Consider the following 12,514-nt stretch of genomic DNA (forward strand, 5'->3'; position numbering starts at 1 on the left):
TAACCATGTACAGGTAGCCCTCAGTTTACGCCGGGGTAAGCTTCCAGAAGGAATGGTTGTAAATTGAAACCCAGTTTATAATGTAAGTCAATGGGAAGTGAAGGAGTTAGGTTCCAGGCCCCTCTCAAAATTGGCATAAGTAGCACCTAATACATTATTTTTAAAGCTTTGAAATGAAGACTTTAAATCCTAAACAGCATTATAAACCTAATAAAATAATCACACAACAGAGACTTTACTTGCATTTTTCTGCAAACAGTTCTTTCTATGCATTCCAATATGGACTGATTTATAGACAGGAAGATCTTGTTCCTTTGCAAGCTGCTCGATAGCTCAGGTCTGGTTAAACTGATTCATTTCAGCTTGCTTGGTTTGCATATATTTGCTGCAACACAAGCGGACAGCTCCACCTACTGGCTATTTTAATCAATGCACTGCTTCTCAATGCTTTTCAATAGCAGTCACATGACTGAAAAAAAGGTTGTTATTCGGAAACGGTACAAATTGAACCGTTGTAAACAGAGGGCCACCTGTACTTGTAATACCAGCACAAAAACGCAAGCAGTGTGGTTTGTATCCCAGTGATGTTTACAATATACACTGCTTGAATTTTTGTGTTTGACTTGTTATCTGGTACAAAGTATTTGCATGGCAAATTCTTTACTGAAATGGGGTTATAATAACAGATTATTAAACTAGATTTTAGAATGTGAAGTTCGATATTTAAATGTTAAAACTGTTCTAAATAAAAATTAGAATAACAAAAGTCAATAGGAGCATTAATATCTTAATAATATTCCCTGTATATAGACACGTAACAACAATAATGTCCTTACACAATTATATGTAGGCAATAGTAAGTTTCCTTTTCTAATGAAATATCAGTTAAGTGACACATTTTTTAATGACCCTAAAGCATAACATAATGCTTTGGTAGTTGAAAAGGGAAACTGTAATCAAAAGCATTTAGAAGTAAAAATTGAAACATGTTATCAAAATTATACCCATGCGGTAACCAGAAAAATTAATGTTAAAATATATTAAGACCAACTCTAAATTAGAGGTTTCCAAGTGGACTAGTTAAGCTGATGACTCACACGACACTGTATGTCACCAGCTAAGAGTTTTAAAAGATCTTTGAACTAAGCCCATAATTAAATTAGAATATATTTCCATGGAAACAAGCATATGATGGTAACATAAAAATATCATAGTCATTTTAATTGACATGAATATCTTAGCAACAGGCATCAGAACTAACCTATAAAGTATAACCTATGTCTTGTTTGGTATTTTGTTCTTAACATACAGTAGGGCTTAATTCTAGCTAAATTATTATGAGGTGCTGTTATTTATTCTTGCAGAGTTTTTCTATATTTTATATTTAATTTGTCAATTTATTTTTATATTCTTGCAATTTATTTTATTGAACCTGTGTTTCTCTTGATTTCACATTTAACAAAAGTAGCATTTAAATGTATTAACATATTATTATTTCTTTTAAAAAAAAATGAGGTAAAATATGTTTAAACTGAAAGTATCTTGAAATACAAAACTAATACTGGTGTATTAATATAATATACGACTCCCATAGCATTATTGATGGAGAAGAGATTAATTATAAAAATTGTTTATTTAGTAGCATCTCTTAAACACTTTACAAATTACTCTTTTAAAAAAAAACAAAAAAGCCACCAAACTGCCTAGTGCAGTTGTTTTTTATTAAAAAAAAAAAGCAAAAAATAAATACAAATTATTTTATTTTGTTTTCAGAATTAATTGTATGGAAGGAATCATAAAACATTGTTGTGATTTAAAAAAACCTCAGTTGCATGTGTGGCTGAAATCAAGGCTAAATAGTAAATACAAACTCTGTTAAAATGGAATTCTCAATATTCAACAATGTATATAGTTCCTTCACTTGTTTACTAATGAATTACTTCATATATGGAAATGATTCAATGAGAACAAATACAATGTAGTACAAATTGTATTTTATGTAAGATATTGAACATTTCAAAGCTTTATTGACAGAAAATAGCCCATACATTTAACCCATACATATCTCCTAAACTTCCCCTGGTCTTGGAGCACTGGTGAGATAGTTAGGAAGATCTGTTAGTAAGAGACACCATCAGAGACATGATTGACCTCACTGGCAAAGGCTGTGGCAGGGCCCCTCTTATTTCAACAGCACCCTTTCTAGCTGTTGGCAATAAGCAAAACTCTGAGCTAGCAGTCACATAGGAGTAGGAGGAGCTGCTTCTCTCTAGTTGTGGGCTATCCTTCTCCCTGGTTAGTCTACACCAGAGGATTTGTACTTCCTGTGCAACTATTGTGGCAGGTTTTTCTGTACAGCAACACTGTGGTGACCATCTTGGAAACCCTGCCACCATATTGTAAAGATAAATCCATGCACTTTTCATAAACTATGACCCTTGTTTTTGCAGAGAAGCAGACATGATTCCAGTGTAACCAAGGACTCACCAGACCCCCCCCTCCCCGTAAATCAGAGCTGCATGTATGGTAGAAACCATTACTGTTTGCAGTGTCCAGTCTCAACTGAAACCCCAGAGGCACTTTTAGTTAAGCTCCAGGTAACCTATAAATAGGATCGAGTGAGGTCATGATGTATTAGAGCTGAGTATGGATTGGGTAAGGAGTTGGGCAATGCTGAGCAAGAGTGGGTAGATCTGGGGCGTAGCCAGATTGTACTCAGCAAACCAGGAATTTTATAAAGACCTTGGGAGTTGCAGAAGGCCAAACCATGGCAATCCATGCAAAATGTGAGATGGATGGGAGCTCTCTATAATTACTTCTTGTTCTGATATTATGCGTCCAACATTAAAAGGACATGATTCTGATTGATTTTTTTCATTCTCTTAGTATCCTTTATTGAAAAGGAGAGAAGTAAGCGTAGTGTGCAGGTCTGGAGAATTATATGGCAATAGTTTTGCAATAATTTTATCAATTTACAGAGCACTAGATGGCAGCACCATTTCCTGTCATGAAGTGCTCCAAACACCTACCTAGGTATCTCTTCAACAAAGAATACCATGGGAACAAAGCAAATTTAATAATAGAAGTGTATTAGAAATGTGTATGCTCTGTTTGAAATTTGATTAAGAAAAATATAAATTTTTAGGCACTGCAATGATCATGGTAAGGAAGATACAGTAGAGCTTCATAATTATTATTATTATCAGTTATTTGTAGAGCTCCAACAGATTCGGCAGTGCTAAAAACGTGGGTCTAATATGCAAGGTAACAATTATGGGAGACAAAGGAATTGAGGGCACTGCCAAGAGTTGCACTGTTGTAAATCACCTCTCATGAAGGTTATCAACAAAGCAGCTAGGCTCATGGGCTTACATGCTAATGGGGGCTCAAGGGGATGACAAAGGAGGAGAGGAACTAAGATAAGAAAATGTTAGTGTATATTGTAAGCATCACTGAATAGTAGAGTCTTTAAGGAGTGGTTGAAAGGTTGAAAACTAGGGGAGAGTCTTGTGGAGTGAGGCAGAGAGTTCCACAAGGTAGGGGACAGTCTGGAGAAGTCCTGTAGATGGGAATGTGAGAAGGTAACAATAGAGGAGGAGAGCAGATGGTCATGAGCAGAGTGAAGGGGGCGGGAGGGAGAGTATCTAGAGACGAAGTCAGAGATATAGGGGGGAGCAGAAAGCCTAGAAATTAGAACAATTATGCATTAATAGATGTTAGCAAAGATCTCCATCTGAAAGATTATAAATGGAAATATGTTTCTACAAAAAGTAATGTATCTATGAAGGGATAAATACAACAGGCAGACTCTTTGCTAGTTCACTAAAGGGCTGCATTTGTATTTGCACATACAATGAAAACTGCAAGTGAACATCCTGCCTGGGAATCGTGTCCACCCTATTAAAGGGACAGTCTAGTTAAAAATAAACTTTCATGATTCAGATAGGGCATGTCATTTTAAACAATTTTCCAATTTACTTTTATCATCAATTTTGCTTTGCTCTCTTGGTATTCTTAGTTGAAAGCTAAACCAAGGTAGGCTTATATGCTAATTTCTTAGCCCTTGAAGGCCGCCTCTTATCTGAATTCATTTTGATAGTTTGTCACAACTAGAGGGCGTCAGTTGATGTGTGCTCCAAATATAACATTGTGCTCACACACGTGGAGTTACCTAGGAGTCAGCACTGATTGTCTAAAATGCAAGTCTGTCAATAAGGAGTCTTAGATACAAGGTAATCACAGAGTTAAAAAGTGTAGTATTATAACTGTGTTGGTTACGCAAAACTGGGGATTGGGTAATAAAGGGATTATCTATCTTTTTAAACAATTACAATTCTGGTATAGACTGTCCCTTTAAACATTTTAAAATGTTTTATTATTAGGCGCAAATCCGTCTTGTTTTTTGAGCATGCGCAAATCTTTGGCCCATATGAGTTAGCAATCAATCTAAGGGTTTTGAGCAATTAGCAAGTGTCTTTAGCTGTTGAACATGATGTGTCCATTTGTGGTCAATGTTTCAATAACTTGAGGTCCTTTTCTCAAGACGGAACAGTTGTTATTCTTACGATTGGGTTCAATCCACATCAGGAACCATAAAACAGCTGATAAATACTAATGGGAAGATTTGAGTCAGGATTTATGTATTTAACCCCTGCAAAGGGATATGTAACACATTTCTTCTTTCATGATTTAGAAAGAGCATGTCATTTTAAACAACTTTCTAATTTATCTCTAATATCTAATTTGCTTAATTCTGAAAAGCATATCTAGATAGGCTCCGAAGCTGCTTATTGGTGGCTGCACATAGATGCCTTGTGCGATTGGCTCACCCATGTGCATTGCTATTTCTTCAACAAATGATATCTAAAGAATGAAGCACAATAGATAATAGAAGTAAATTGGAATGTTGTTTGAAATTGTATTCTCTATCTGAATAATGAAAGAAAAAATGTGGGTTTAGTGTCACTTTAAACACTTGGTTAAAGGCAGCTTCAAAGCAGCAATGCACTACTGGGAGATAAATGAAAATATCTGGTGACCCAATGACAAGAGGCATATGCGTGTAGCCACCAGTCAGCAGCTAGCTCCCATTATTGTGTTGCTTCTCCAGAGCTTACCTAGGTATGCTTTCAACAAAGGATACCAAGAAATTGAAGTGCATTTGATAGTAAAAGTAAGTTAAAATGTTTCTTAAAGTGATTGTAAATTAGATTTTGAAAAATGTATATACTGTATAGTTTAATTCATCATCTAATTGGTAAGATACCGTATATCCTTTGTTTCTTACTTTAATCGTGGTGTTCTCATACCCCGCACCAGCTGCCTCCAATAAAACTAAAAAAAATTATTCTACCTGTGACGTTAGCCAATCATTTGCCTAGCCACACAGCACTTATGTAAAAAAAAAAAGAGCTTTCTTATATGCACATGTGTTTTTCTATCTTTGCGATATCCTAGCATTGCAACAGACGTAGATATCGGATAGGACTCTGCTCTCTACCCCACACGGATTCAGACAAGGAAGAGAAATGGGGGCGGAAGATACAAAGAATGATGTAAAAAATATAAGTATATAATTTTAAAGTGTTATGATAAGAACGTGACACCCTAAATGTCTTTTAATCATTCCATGTATTTATATTGTGAGAATAGTGAACTGAAAGTGATGATTTCATGATTGATTAGTTTTTATATACTAAATGTATAAAGTATTGCTATTGTAGGTTGGTTTGATGTGTGTCATTCCTCAGTGTTTTACTAATATCTTGTGTCCTACAGTATCACACTATGGACTCTCTTTGTTTTCATTGAGGTACAAGTTCAGTAATGAAGGTGCAGGCACTTTGAAAGGCACTTTTGTGACAGTGTTTGGACTTAGCGTGCATGGAGGTATGTCTCCTATAAAAACACGGCCATTAAAGCGCAATTTTATTTATGGGTCACTTAGGGCTTGATGATAAAAAAAAACTCGCCGCCATTGAGAGAAATCAAATAAAATCTTAGGGATTTTTAGACCTTATATTTTATTATAAGAGTTTCTCCTTCACATCCAGAACCCTGCATAGTGAGATTACACATCTCTCAATGTAAAATTTGTATTTCTAAAATTCTTTGAAGGACCTCGCCGTAATGACGAGACTTCTTGGATCATCTCGCCTTAGAGGAGAGCTTTAGATCATCAGGCACTTAGGAATGTACAATGGTGCAAGAGAGCGGGTTCACAATCTACAGTTTAACTAATATTAAAATCTAGTAAAAGAAGATATTTAAAGGGACACTCAAGTCAAAATAAACTTTTATTATTCAGATAGATCATACAGTTTTAAGACACTTTCTTTTATATTCACACTTTCTGGGGAACAAGATCCTTTTGAGCATGTGCACAAGCTCACAGGGTATATGTATACTAGTTTGTGATTGGCTTATGTCTGTCATATGATACAGAGGTGTGGAAAATGGGAGAAAAAGTAAATTTGTCAGAAAAAAAATCTACTGCTTATTTGACATTCAGAGTAGGTGTTAAATCATTGTCCTTTTATTGTGCACTGGTTAATTATGCAATTCTACTGCATTGAGTGGTACTTTAAGTCCTTTACACAGAAACTGACAGTTGCCATTTTGTTTATAAAAACGCTGCAGAAAAAGAGCAGAAAAAGCTGAGGTCAATAAACTGTGATCAAGACCTTTATGTCACATTTACAGGGTTTGTATCCATAAAAGTATTTGACTAATTTATACTTGCTCTGAGAGCAAACTATTTGTTTGTATGGATGATATATTTAAATTAATTTATATCTTTACTTTTTGTAATAATTATTTTATATTAGGAATTCTGTACCTTAGGTTTATAATTCTGTTATAATAATTTTTACCTTGGAGCACCACAATTATAGAGCTTTAGGTATACAAGTCAATATTCTTAATAAAAATGAAACCAATAACATGTAAAATATTTGTCCTGAGAGTTCTAAACTCGAATCAGAAAATTGCTCGTATATGCTAGTATTTGTCTAAGTCAGAAAGTGCCAGATATAATCTATTTAAATGCCAATTATGTTAAAATATAAATCAGAATTCAATATTTTCATTTAAATGCGTTTTAATTCAATGCTAATCACATTTTGCTTCTCTAATTTTACCAGCCACAGCTTCAGGTTAATTTAATACCCAGTGTTTGAGAATGTTAGATCATTATCATTTAAATGAGAAACGTTCACAAGGAAAATACTCAGAATTAATTTAGAAATCAAATAGGCTCAGTAAACTTTATTTTTTAAATTAATGATGATTATGCAGTTATGCTGAAATCTAGCATGCAAGTATTCCAATAATGTTTATATTCTAATTAAAAAAAAAGTATTTTAATCTGGCAAATATTTATTTGCTAATATGAATAATAATTTAAATTTTCTTTACTTATTTTTCTTATTTCTAAAAGAACTTTAAACTGTTGTGCAGCATTAACTTTTATTTTCGTATCTCAGCGGATACAGAATTTCAGAATGTCATATTGTAAGTAAAGAGAGTTATTTCAGCTGCAATCAGCTTTCTCAGCCGTTAAGATTGTGAACAGTTCACTTTGCTTTATGTATTTATATATTATAAAATGTATTTTTGGTTCTTAATTCAAGCATTCTGAAAAGCTTTAATGTATTTAAAGAATAATATCTATTTTAGCAAAAAATTTATAAAAACTATTTAAAAATGTTAAACATACTGTAAAAAATATAGATATATTCTATGAATTGGAATATAAAGAGAACAAATCATATGTACTTCTGCGCTACAACAAGGATAATCGAAAATACAGAAAAATAAAATGAATAAACTTTTCAAAGTCTGTTGTAAACAATTAAAGTTCAAAAGAATGTAAAATGTAGTCTATTCAGGCAAGAATAAGGTATAGGTGTCCTCTTACCGAATATTACCTTAATCTTAGGAGGTAATGTATGGTCACGTAGGGATAGTGGTGGTTAGGCGGTCCGTGGTTCAAACAGTGTCACTGTAGATGTTAAGGACTTCAATGCTGGCTTGTGTATGGTATTCTCCTTTCAGAAACTTCCAAGACCTTGTATAGTGGACTTGGTACCTCTTGTTAGTATGGTATTTTTCATCAGCCGGTCTCTCTCCGATTTCTCAGTGGGAGGTATTGTAGAAAGAAAGAAGAAGAGAATACATAGCGTGATACTGTTTAAAAATAATGTTTATTTACACTCTAAAAGATAGGAATTGCTCTCACATTTGGTACCCTCAATCATATATGAGGTAAGTATTGTCACATCAAGATATATACAGGCAAAGAACACTTCTGGGTAATTGCATAAAGAACTCATTTAATCAGAGTAAGTATAATTCCACAATCCAACCTTGTCATAAAGTCAATGTTCCTTAAAAGGGGGTTTAGAAGCAGGGTAACCTGAAGAGGCGTTAAGCCAAGGATATCACACCAAGAATTCTTAGTGGTATATCGATAAAAACCAGGTAATAGTATCCTGACTGATGCGGCAAAGGATGTTGTAGCAAAAAATCAATAGTGTACTATTTTTCAGTAGTGACAGGCACAGAGCACTTTGTAACGACAGTACTATAAATATTACCCGTGTTTTACAGCAATGAATTATGGGCCACCACTCAAACCCAAAAAGAGTACCTGGTGTGCTGTGAGCGATCTGACCATCTGCAGTAGGTCGGATATGAAACACAGCACCACTGTCCTGGCTCCGATAGAGCGAGTGAGGTCTCACTGTGGATTGTGCGTGGGAGCGGTAAAAACAAAAGGAGCCGGTTTGCGTTTCAAATGAGCAAAGAGAAACAGTACTGCCACACCTGGAATGCCTTACGCGTTTTGAAGTTTTCAAACACTTCTTCGTCAGAGGCGATGTGCAGTACTATGAAGCCGGCAAACTTTTAAACAAGCCAGGTGGGCATGTTTCCTCTCGCTTAGGTATGACGCAAAGCGTAGCGTATACTATTTGGCCAATGGCAGAGTCTGTTTTCCGGTTTCTAATGGCAATGGATTCTGCATTCTCAAATCAAGTAGTGTTCTAAATAATGTTAATATTAATTCTAGAGATGACCTCTGCATATATCCTGATTGAGCGGCAAGATAATTACATGTATTCATCGTACTTGTAAATGAAACCATAATGAACTACACGTTCGTACATAAAATATAAAAGAAAAGTCTGGGTAATACATAAAAACTCAAATTGAACACAAATGGATCGGAACTGAACTGTGACCCATAAGGCTTAACTTGATACATTGGCTAATGCGCCCACATCGGGCATATGACCCACATACTTGTGGTAACTTTTAAAGGAGTGAACCAACTTTTTGACCTACTAGTTATATCAAATGAGGCTAACCTTCAAAACAAGGTCCCTTGTATGTTATGTTATAGTGAGCTAACTGTCAGTTCTAACAGCTAGCCTAGTATTAGGGACAACCTGTGTGGAGGATGCTGGATGAGCAATCCAAGAAAAGAGACTAAAGAGACTCAAACTAGATGTATGACCCTCCATCTAATTGTATTATGTAAATGCCATATGTGGGTAGATGTTGAATGCAATTAATAAGTGGAAATACCTACTAAAGCGTTTATGATAAGTCCTAGTACTTAAGGGGGCCTGTGAATATTTTGTGCAGAATGTTACTTTCCGCTTTCCTGTAACTGTGGGAAGAATAATTAATTCCGGTGTGCTCTAATTATTGTGGATGAAGTCTAGATTGGAAACTGGTATGAATATTGACTTAAGAAGTAGTACTCTAATCAATATACAAAAAAAATCTCTAAATGGTGTCTGCTACTACCTACAGGAAATGGTTGCTACAAGTGTAGCCTGTAGTCTTGTATTATTGTTGCTAATAGCAGGTGGTAGAAAATGGAAAAGAATAATTGTGTTTGTTATTAGAAATGGATACAATGCGACAACAGGGGGGGGGTCCCTTGTAAAAATGTCTTACCGCCTACAGCATTGCTTTAATCTTGTAGGGGGTGCATAAAGGAATTATATCCTCAGAGAAAAGCAACGAGGTCTATATCTTCGTTAAGGCCCTTTGGTGCCATTGTACCCATATAATAGATCCAATAAGACTCTCTTTGTCTAAGTCTGCAGAATCTATCTCCCCCCGCGGTGAAACGACCACATGTTCAAGAATGGTGCCTCTTAACAGGTTCTGATCCTGTTTGTGAAATAATTTGAAATGTCTAGAGAGGCTGTGGTCTTTGTAGCCTTCCTCTATGTTATTCAGATGTTCAAGCAGTCGCGTTTTATAGTTATAGGTCCTTTTGGTACAACCTATATATTGGAGTCCACAGGGACATTCCAAGAGATAGACCACGAATGTGGTTTTGCAGTTGGTAAGTCTATTAATGGTACACTTTTTGTCTGGAAAAGTTGTGGATTTAATTATTTTCGTAGGTTTTTTTGGAGTGTAAGTGTGTTCACACCCCTTACAGTTGAGTCTGTTCCATTTAAAAAAACCTTTGCTTTTGTCAGTAAGCCAATTGTCTCCTTTACTCTGCTTGATCTGGCTTGGAGCCAACATTTGTTTAAAGTTTTGATTTTTCCTGAAGATGATTCTTGGAGTGGCCCCAATTGAATTTTTCAAAAGGCTATCCTGTTGTAGGATGGGTCAGTATTTTTTAAACATTTTTTTGATCTCTGGTGCTGCTTGATTGTAGGTGGTAATCATAGTGATATTTTGATTATCATGTGTATCTTTTTCATTTCTCCCTTTCAAAAGTGCATCTCTATTTAGATCTCTTACTTTTTTCTGGCAATTCTCTACTAGATATTTTGGATATTTCTTTTGTATGAATTTGTGTTTCAAGGTCTCTGATTCTTTATTGTAATCACTGATTTTAGAGCAGTTCCTTCTGACCCGTTGGAACTGGCCATATGGGATGTTATTAATCCATGGTCGATGATGGCCACTATCTGCTCTTAAGTATCCGTTACAATCGGTCTCTTTGGTGAAGAGTTTTGTCATAATGGTTTCATTTTCATGAAAGAGTATTAGATCTAAAAACTCAATACATACAGGGGACACTTTTGAGGTGAATTGGAGATTTAGTGTGTTATTGTTAATGAGTTTGATAAACTCCTGGCATTTGTCTTCGTCTCCATTCCATATGACTATAATATCATCTATGTACCGCCCCCACCAGATGATATTATTACTGAAGGGATTGTTGGTATAGATGTACATAGTCTCCCATTCCCCCATGTAGAGATTAGCATAGCTGGGAGCCATGGTAGTCCCCATGGCAGTCCCGCTGAGCTGGAGAAAGAATTTTCCATCGAAGGTAAAAAAAAAAATTTCCAACACAAATCTGATGCTATCCAGAATGAATGATTGATGGATTTCAGTAAGCTTAGTCCTTTTTAGAACATGGGACAAGGTCTGTATTCCTAGGTCATGTGGAATACACGTATATAGGGAAGACACATATAGGGACATCCATCTGTATGTACTTTTCCATTGGATCTTGCTGATTTTCATTATTAGGACCGCCTAACCACCACTATCCCTACGTGACCATACATTACCTCATAAGATTGAGGTAATATTCGGTAAGAGGACACCTATACCTTATTCTTGCCTGAATAGACTACATTTTACATTCTTTTGAACTTTAATTGTTTACAACAGACTTTGAAAAGTTTATTCATTTTATTTTTCTGTATTTTCGATTATCCTTGCTGTTGCGCAGAAGTACATATGATTTGTTCTCTTTATATTCCATTGTAAGGGGTACACTGGTACCTTACCTTCTTGCTGCATTATTCCCGTCATAAATATTGTTTTTTAGATACTCTAATTAGCCAGGGAATATCTAAATAGAAGGGAATATATACACCTCCCAGGAGTGTACATTGAGACACATACAGTTCTATTTCACTCTTTACAACAGTGAGTCAGGACATTGCGATCCAACTTCAGCGCTAGTACTTTGTCTTTATTAACATATTCTATGAATTATTTAGAATATTTTACAGTATGCTAACCCGACCGTGTTAAACCTAAATTGCGAACCCAGGTGCGTGGTGCACATATTTTACATTCCTATGTTCTTCACATTAAAAATAATGTACTTTTTTATTGTATTTTTATTATTAAATATATATTTCTATATATATCTGATACTGTTCCCGTAAAATACATATCTATACCTATATATCTATAGGAATAGATATACAGGTTCAGGTATATACATATATAAAGCTCTCCTCTAAAGCAAGATGATCTAAGAAGTCTCATCATTACGGCAAGGTCCCTCAAATAATTTTAAAAGCACAAATTTTACATGGAGAGATGTGTATCTTACTATGCAGGGTTATGTATGTGAAGGAGAAACTCTATCTAGCTAGCTATCATCTATCTATTTAGCTATCTCTCTATCTATCTCATATATATAGTGGTGGAAAAAAGATCACTATAGTGGGAGGGGTCACAGTTGGGGAGTGCATGGGAGGGGCCATCCATTATGCATATGATCTTTTTGGGA

Source organism: Bombina bombina, chromosome 4 (genome assembly GCF_027579735.1).
Source record: "Bombina bombina isolate aBomBom1 chromosome 4, aBomBom1.pri, whole genome shotgun sequence".
Taxonomy (NCBI): domain Eukaryota; kingdom Metazoa; phylum Chordata; class Amphibia; order Anura; family Bombinatoridae; genus Bombina; species Bombina bombina.